Source organism: Cervus elaphus, chromosome 30 (genome assembly GCF_910594005.1).
Source record: "Cervus elaphus chromosome 30, mCerEla1.1, whole genome shotgun sequence".
NCBI lineage: Eukaryota > Metazoa > Chordata > Mammalia > Artiodactyla > Cervidae > Cervus > Cervus elaphus.
This window is the reverse complement of record NC_057844.1, coordinates 11,504,162-11,512,609: the sequence shown is the minus strand read 5'-3', so window position 1 is coordinate 11,512,609 and position 8,448 is coordinate 11,504,162. Positions and strand designations below refer to the sequence as shown.

Genomic DNA, 8,448 nt, shown 5'->3' with positions numbered 1-8,448 from the left:
GTTGTGTTGTTTTTTAAACAGCTATCTTGACGGGAATCCATGCTTTCAAGGCACACCAAAGAATGACTTAGTGGAAACAAAAATGTTTCATACTTTTCAGTTTTAGTTACTAAAATTACTGTATGAGAAAAAGCTTGTAAAACACATGTTCCCTCAGCCCTAAAGCTTATCCACATTAGATTGGACTTGAAAACCCCTTTACAGAGCTTCCCTTCTTGCTAAGCATCTGCTCTGCCCTGAGGGGAAGGGCACAGCTGAGCTTGGAGACAGTTGGGGACCCAGGTGTCTGTCAGAAACCATCTCTTCAGTTCAGTTCAGTCCCTCAGCGGTGTCCGACTCTGTGACCCTGTGGACGGCAGCACGCCAGGCTCCCCCGTCCTTCACCATCTCACAGAGCCGGCTCAAACTCATGTCCATCGAGTCGGTGATGCCATCCAACCATCTCATCCTCTGTCGTCCCCTTCTCTTCCTGCCCTCAATCTTTCCCAGCATCAGGGTCTTTTCCAACGAGTCAGTTCTTCGCATCAGGTGGCCAAAGTATTGGAGCTTCAGCTTCAGTATTGGTCCTTCCAATGAATGTTTAGGGTTGATTTCCTTTAGGATGGACTGGTTGGATCTCCTTGCTCTCCAAGGGACCCTCAGGAGTCTTCGCCACAGTTGGAAAGGATTAATTCTTCGGCGCTCAACCTTCTTTATGGTCCAATTCTCACATTCATCCATGACGACTGAACTCTCCTCAAACACTCGAGTGTACGGTGGCCTGAGAAGATGATGGATTTCCCACTGTTTCTGAGAGTGGAGATGGTTGACTGATGGTTGAGATAACCTCTCGTGTAGTTTTGTGTGAACCTGGGCTGGGTTGGTTTGGAAATGGACAGTATACACTGTGACCTTCTTCCACTCGTATTTCCCTCTCCTGTTTCCTTTTGTTCTTCAGATCTGGTCAGATTAGGGAATATCAAAAGTCTGGTCCTTATGCAGCCCATCTGGAGAGAAAGCAGGGCAACTTTTTTTTTCTGTCTGTCTAGGGCTTTAATGAGCATCTTGTTTCAGTAGGCTTTCAGGAAATTCTTGTTAAATAATGAGAGTTTATCAGAGAAGAGTGTTATGTGAATGAAAATTTTATTTGAATAGATTTAGTGCTCTTTTACATCCATAGTTTCTTTTAAAAATAATATGAGTATGATGAAGGCAAAGATCACACTTCTTTCTTGACCAATTCTGGGTGAAAGGGAAAGTCAATGCTTTACCACTTCTTCACCAAAGGACGAGGGAAAATTTAAATGATATTCTGTATAGCTCGGTTACCCTTTGAATGTCAGTATGTTTTAAGTTCATTGTTTATGTTACAAAAGCTTTGGCATAAATTGATTACTGTGGAGGAGACCGTGTTCTGGAGACCTGTAGAGCTTGTATTAGGTGCTGGGCTTGAACTTGGATAGGATGAGCTTGGCTTGGAAACCGTGTGATCCTCCACAAGGAGCAGTGACTTTGGGCTTTGATGATCAGTCTGTGTGACAGGCCTGGGCCCGATGTTCCATGTCGCTTCTAATCCTTGCAGACATCTGAAAGGAGACATCATTGTTCCGTTTGAAGACAGGAAAACATGCTCAGTGAAGTTAAGTGACTTGCCTAAGGGTATTGTTGTTGTTCAGTTGCTAAGCCATGTCCGACTTTTTGCAACCCCATGGACTGCAGCATGCCAGGCTTCCCTGTCCTTCACCATCTCCTGAAGTCTGCTCAAACTCATGTCCATTGAGTTCATGATGCCATTCAGCCATCTCATTCCCTGCCACCCCCTTCTCCTCCTGCCCGCAGTCTTTCCCAGCATCAGGGTCTTTCCCAGTGAGTTGGCTCTTTGCATCAGGTGGCCAAACTATTGGACCTTCAGCATCCAGTCCTTCCAATGAATATTCCACATTGATTTCCTTTAGGATTGACTGGTTTGATCTCCTTGCTCTTGGGACTCTCAAGAGTCTCAAAATCCTCACACTGGGATTTTAATCACTGTATGTTTGATTTGAAAGCCCAAATGTTTTTTCCTTTTTTCTCCACCCGTTTCTGTCTTTTTGGTAAAGCCAGCAGTCAAACTATTTATACTGTTTGGATCTGGAGTTTCAGACATATATCAATAAGCACAGCAGTAAGTGTATCACGCACCATTAAACAAAGTGTTTCCCACACATATCACTGAACACAGCCACACAACAACTGTGCGCCACTCAGCACAATTTTTCACACATATGTCAGTAACTGCAGTGTGTCCCCAGTGACTAAGGCCTCTTCTTGGATCATGGCCAGCTGCGTTTCAAAAGGTCAGGTGTCAAAAAAAAAAAAAAAAAGAGCTTCAGTAGTCTCCCCAGCAAGCTGGATGTGATTTGTTTTAACGTTTATTTTCTCCTTTTAAGGGATCTTGATTATCAGATGGTTATGCAGGCTTCTAGATACCCTGAAAAGTATCTGTAGGCCAAGTCAAACCATTATTGATCTGCATACCTGAAATTAATTACTCTGCCTTCCCAAGAGCTCTCTCTTAGCAAACTAGCCTTTAGGTTTATTCCTAAAGGCCAACATGGGGAGAATTTAGAATAAGAAAAGTTATGAAATCAATTATATTTATCATAAGGATATTTTCATTTATTGTTTTTCTTAGTTGTTTCAACTTTTGTTTTATATATTTTGAAGCCTGTACGCTAAGTCATTTCATTTGTATCTGACTCTTTTCAAGACTATAGACTATAACCCACCAGGCTTCTCTGTCCATGGGATTCTCCAGGCAAGAATACTGGAGTGGGTTGCCATGCCCTCCTCCAGGGGATCTTCCTGACCCAGGGATTGAACCTGTGACTCTTATGTCTCCTGCATTAGCAGACAGGTTCTTTACTGCTAGTGCTCCTGGCAAGCCCATTTTGATGAAATGCTATATAAATACAAACCAAGAATTGTTTTATCTTCCTTATGGATTGACCCTTTTATCATTACAAAGCCCCAATTTAATCTCTAGCAACATTCTTCCTTTTTTAAAAATTTTGGAATTTTAATTGTGGAAAAAACACATAGCATGAAATTTACCATCTTACCATTTTTAAGGCTCCAGTTCAGTCATGTTAAGCATATTCACATTGTTATGCTATGGTTGTGCTGTTTCTTAAAATCTGCTTTGCCTGATGTTCATGTAACATGTGGTTTTCTTTTGTTTAGTGCTTGTATAGTATATCTGTTTTAATTTTTTTAATTTTGTTGTTTCTGTTCCTGTATTAGTATGTCCACTATAAGCAGCATAGTTTTAAAAAAAATGTAGCCTGGCAATTTTAGTCTTAGAATATGTAGTTCATTTTTCTTGGTATAATTAACTAGTTCATGTACTTAAGACTATTGTTTTACTATTTGTTTTCTCTGTTTTTCTTCTTTCACGCCATCTTTGGAACTAGTCAACACTTCAAAAAATTGATATTCCATTTTCTTCCTTTATTCCTTTATTTACTTGCCTTTATTTATTTTATTAAAAAATAAAATAAAGTAAATTGTAACCAATGGCAAGTAAATAAAGGAGGAACATGGAATAGCAAGTTTTTGATATTGTTGATTAGTTCCAAAGATGGTGTAAAAGAGGAAAAACAAAGAAAACAAATAGTAAAATAGTAGTCTTTATTTTATTTTAGTATTTAGGGATTACAACATGCATACTAGACTTAATAAGAATCTACTATGAATTAGTACTTTTTCAACATTTCCTGGAAAATGTAAGCATATAGAACACTTTACATTGATCCCATTTGTTTGTGCTATTGTCATGTATTTTAATTTTGCATGTACTTTATAATTCTTAAGACACTATTCTTATGGTTTTATACAGTCAATATTTGTTTGGTTTGACATACCTACTTATATAGTCTATTACTGTTCATGCTTTCTTTCATTTCCATTCTTCCACCTGGAATCATTTTCTTCTGCCTAAAAAATTCACAATAGTAGTTATTTTACTCTAGACCTGCTGGCTCTGAACTCTCTGTATTTAATTTATCTAAAAGCATCTTTATTTTTTCTTCATTAAAGCAAAAACTCTATGACAGTATAATATACATACAGGAAAGGGGTCACATAATAAGCATCCAGCTCAGGGGATTTCTACAAACGGAATTCAGCTCAAGATACTGACCGTGACCGTGACCAGCATTCCAGGAGCCCTCACGCGCCTTTCCAGTCACTGCTCCCCCTAAAGCGAGCTCACCCTCCCGACTCTGAGATCGTGGATTACACTGGGCTGCCTTTGTGTTTTGTGTGTATGGAATCATATGTAAGATGCTCTTTTGAGGATAACTTCTTTTCTCAGTTATATTTGTGAGACTCACTCCTATTGTTGCATTTAGTCATAAAGAGTGGTTGCCAACCTCTGTGGCATTCTGTTGTGTGGATACACCAATATCCATTTATACATTTTACTATTTATAGACCTTTGGATAGTTGACAGTTTTGGTTGATTGATACAGTGCCATTATGAATATTTTTAGCACAGACTTCCTGTCCTTATCAGATGCAAAATCCATTCACTGTATCCCAGCAGCTCCAAAAATCCTCACCAATTCTGGCGTCAACTCCATGTCTAGAGGCTCTCCTCAGAATCATCTAAACGTGGGGGAGACTTGAACTGTGATACCTCTTGAAGCAAAATTCCTTAACAGTTGTGAACTTGTGAAACTAGACACGTTACTTCCAAAACACAATGCTTAGAATACAAAATACAATACAATACGTGTTTCCAAAATACAATGGTGTGGCAAGCATAGGAGAGACATTTCTATTCTGAAAGGGAGAAACTGGAAAGAAGAAAGATGATGAATCCAAAGCAAATTTGAAACCTAGCAAGGCCGGTTCCATTAGATCTTCAGGTTCAAGGACAATCCTTTGTGACTTGACTCTCCTCCCCCTGAGCTCCTGCGGGCAGCGGTGTTGCTCCCACAGTCCTGGATGGCAGCTCCGCCCCTGAGCCTCTGGCTCGGGGCCCTGCCTCCAAGGCTCTGGGTGACAGCTGGTCGCGAAGGTTCCAGTGACAGCAGCCTGGCCCTCTGAAGCCAAGGAGAAGACAGCTCTGTCCCCCGGGCCTGTGCCCTCTGAAGCTGCAGTGACAGTGGCGACCGCCCATCTCTGAATCACCTTCGGGTGTATTCATCCCTTTTCTTGAAGGATAAGGCACGTGTGTGTGCTCCGTCATGTCCAACTCTTTGTGACCCTATGGACTGCAGCCCGCCAGGCCCCTCTGTCCATGGGATTTGTCAGGCAAGACTACTAGAGTGGATTGCCATGCCCTCCTCCAAGGGATCTTCCCTTCCCAGGGATCGAACCCAAGTCTCTATGTCTCCTGCCTTGGCACTTGGGTTCTTCACCACTAGTGCCACCTGGGAAGCCCAGGATAAGGCATATTCACAGTGAAATAGCTCTATGGTTCTGTCTTGTAGAAACCCAGAAGCCCAGAAGCCTTCCTTCATTTTGTCCACTGTATCCTCTAGCCCAGCCTGGCAGTGTTTCTCCTGGTGTAATCTCGTCTCTGTTCCTGGCCTCTACTGAGCTGGCTGCTGGACAGTCTCTTTATGTGTGACTGTCCAGCCACACCTGTGGCTGGTGTGGGCACACCAGCATTTTCGGCAATGTGGATCGACTGAGGATCTACCATATCTTTAGTTTCTGGTTCTGTTTTGCTTAACAATTTTTTTTTTCTTTACTGTATCTCTCTCTTCTCACATTTCACTATAAGCAGTAAGGAGAAACCAGGTCATATTTTTTTCCTTCCATATGGATATCCAGTGGCCCAGACCATTTATTGAAAACATAAATCTTTTTGTAGTGAGTTGCTTCTTTGCACTGTTGCCTCTTTGCTATTGTTATTAATCAGGGGACCATGTGTATGTGGGTTTCTTTCTGACATCTCTGTTATATTCCATAGGTCAGTCTATTTTTATATCATTACCATCTTGACTCTTTAACAGGGGTTAATATAAGTAGAATAAGATCCCAGTTTTGTTCTTCTAAATTACTGCATTTACTTTTAACTCTTTTCATTTCCACAAGAGGAACTGGTGAATTATGTAAAAACAGTGGCTTGAATTTAATTTTGATTGTACTGAATCTGCAAGTCTTTTAAAAATATCTCTTATTCAGTGTTGAAGTCTTGCACATATTTCAGATTTAGTTCTAGGAATTTGATGTTCTTTGATGCTATGGTAAAATATATCTTTTCACATTTTTCATTTTTGTAGGTTGTTTCTGTTAGATATATAATTCCAAGTTGGCAGTTATTTTCTTTGAGCAAGTAACTGGATTTAAATTAAACATGTTATTCCATTATCTCCTAGATGCTATCATTTTATTTTTGCAAGTCCTGATTACGCAGAGCCGTTAATCACGAATCATGCGAGCTCCAAATCATCATGTTCTATTCTGCCCTCCAAAAGGAGGAACAGGTAAGGATTATCCTACCTGACGATATCATTTTATTTTTGAAAAGCCAGCATCAGTCCTCTTGTTGCTCCTTGAAGGTGATGTGTTGTATTTTATTTGACTGTTTTTTAAAGTTTTCTCTTTGTTTTTCATGGTTTTACTGTATCAGTCTCCAAAGATGTCCCTGTAATGAATCATCCTCCTAGTATTTTTGTTCTCCCCTTTGGGAAACAGAAAACAAACTGATTCTTGTAACTCACTCTCCTCCAATAGGGCACATCTGCTTTGACACTGTGATTTCTGGGGCTCAGGCGTAAGGCGTAAGTCTTGCTGCTTATCTGGCCCCCTGGGACGCTCATTCTTTGGATACACACTCTGAGAACCTGACTGTTAAGATGTGAAATTACTCTGGGACCATAATGCTTTTAGAGAATCAAGCCACATGGAGAGGCACTGGAAGATCAGTTCTGGGAGAGAGAAAAGGGGTGCAGGAGTTGGAGAGGGAGAGGAAGAGAAAGAAAGAGAAGTGAGAAGCCTGATGGAAGAGTGACTGGGCTTTTAGGCGGTCTGGCCTGGGCGAGATCTCAGATGACCACAGCCCTGCCATTGTTTAATGGCTGTTGTGCAAGAGACCCTAAGCAAGAACTGTGTAGCTGACGTTGGTCAATCTACATACAGAGCTATGAGATCTGGGAATAAATTAAGACATCAAGTTATGGGGTGGTAGTTACATAGTAAGAGACAAATGGAACTGAAAATGATAACTAGAAGTAGGTATGATTGAAATAAAACCTTAATGCATGTGGCATCACCTTTGGGACTAGGAGGAAGGAGGATCCTGGAAGATCTTCAAAGGAACTGTTAAAGCAACTGGAAAGACAGGGAAGAGGCTATTACCAGAGGCTGGAGGAAGGGCAACGTGTGTTACGTACTGGCAGAAAATATATAGAGTGACTGATGCCTGGTGTAACATGGACAATAGGAAATGTACCTAATGAAATAGTGTACCTGCATAAAGAGAGTTCCAGAAAGAATGTCAATAGTGCTAGTTGGTTATTTTTAGCCATGTATGATGAAATATTATATAAGAGCAGGAAAGAAGCTATAGAGGAACTTTTTCAGTTTCTAGCAGAAATTAGAGAAAATATAAAGGATCCCGGGCTTACTAAGTGTAAAAATAAAACTGTATCTTATTTCTAGCCTCTACATATGGCAAAGGCTCTCAATATCAGTCCTGGTCTCAGGATAGAGATTATCTTAAGGGAACAGCTATAAAGCACATTGTTAAGTTTTCAGAATGATGTAAGGGTGCACTCCATTAGAATTAGACAAAATTTTTCTTGGAATCTTAAAGGGGTTATTCTTCAGCTTCCTGACTTCCAACACAGGCAGACTGGGGCCTGGAACAAAAAAGATTTCTGAGTGGAGTTTTGTCTAGTGGAGTGAATCCCACTACTGTCACAGGAAGCCCAAATCTTTAAGACAATTGTACTGACAGAAGCGTCATAAGCTCCGACCACAGTGGGTGGAAGTAGTTCAAAATGAAAAAAACCCTCTGGGTCCCTAATCTTATATAAGCAGGAAGCAGGCTGAGACTGCTACTTACCTGCAAACACGGATCATTTCTTGTGGAAAAAGAAAGTTTGCAATAATAATCAAGAAGGAGGAGACCCAATCCCGGAGGGTGGAACCAAGAGCCTTAGTAAACAACTCCCCAAACAGCCCTAATCAGGGAACTGGCAACATATGCCCGAGTGGATTTCAGAATTGCATAGGATTAGTGGCTGCTACGTGACGTGACTCTTGTTCTCTCTGTCCCCAACCTGACCTCTGACCCCGCTTTTGAGCAGCAGTGTCTGTCAGTTACAGTACTCTGGTGTTATCACAGTTATCGTGCTCTGGTGTGTTAAGCATGTGAGGTGAATGATTTGTATTCGTAGGTCTTCAGATTGAGAGGAGCTATACTCAGGGGCTGCACCCGAGGGCCCCAGGTGGCCCCAGTGGAAAAGAGCC

General features: G+C 41.1%; 1 non-coding gene across 1 annotated transcript; it reads right to left on the bottom strand.

Moving 5' to 3' along the window:
- Window positions 1-6,341: 6,341 nt before the first annotated feature.
- On the bottom strand, window positions 6,342-6,481 carry LOC122687135. The gene has a single exon (XR_006339036.1). It is a non-coding gene; the product is annotated as a U8 small nucleolar RNA (small nucleolar RNA).
- Window positions 6,482-8,448: the final 1,967 nt, after the last annotated feature.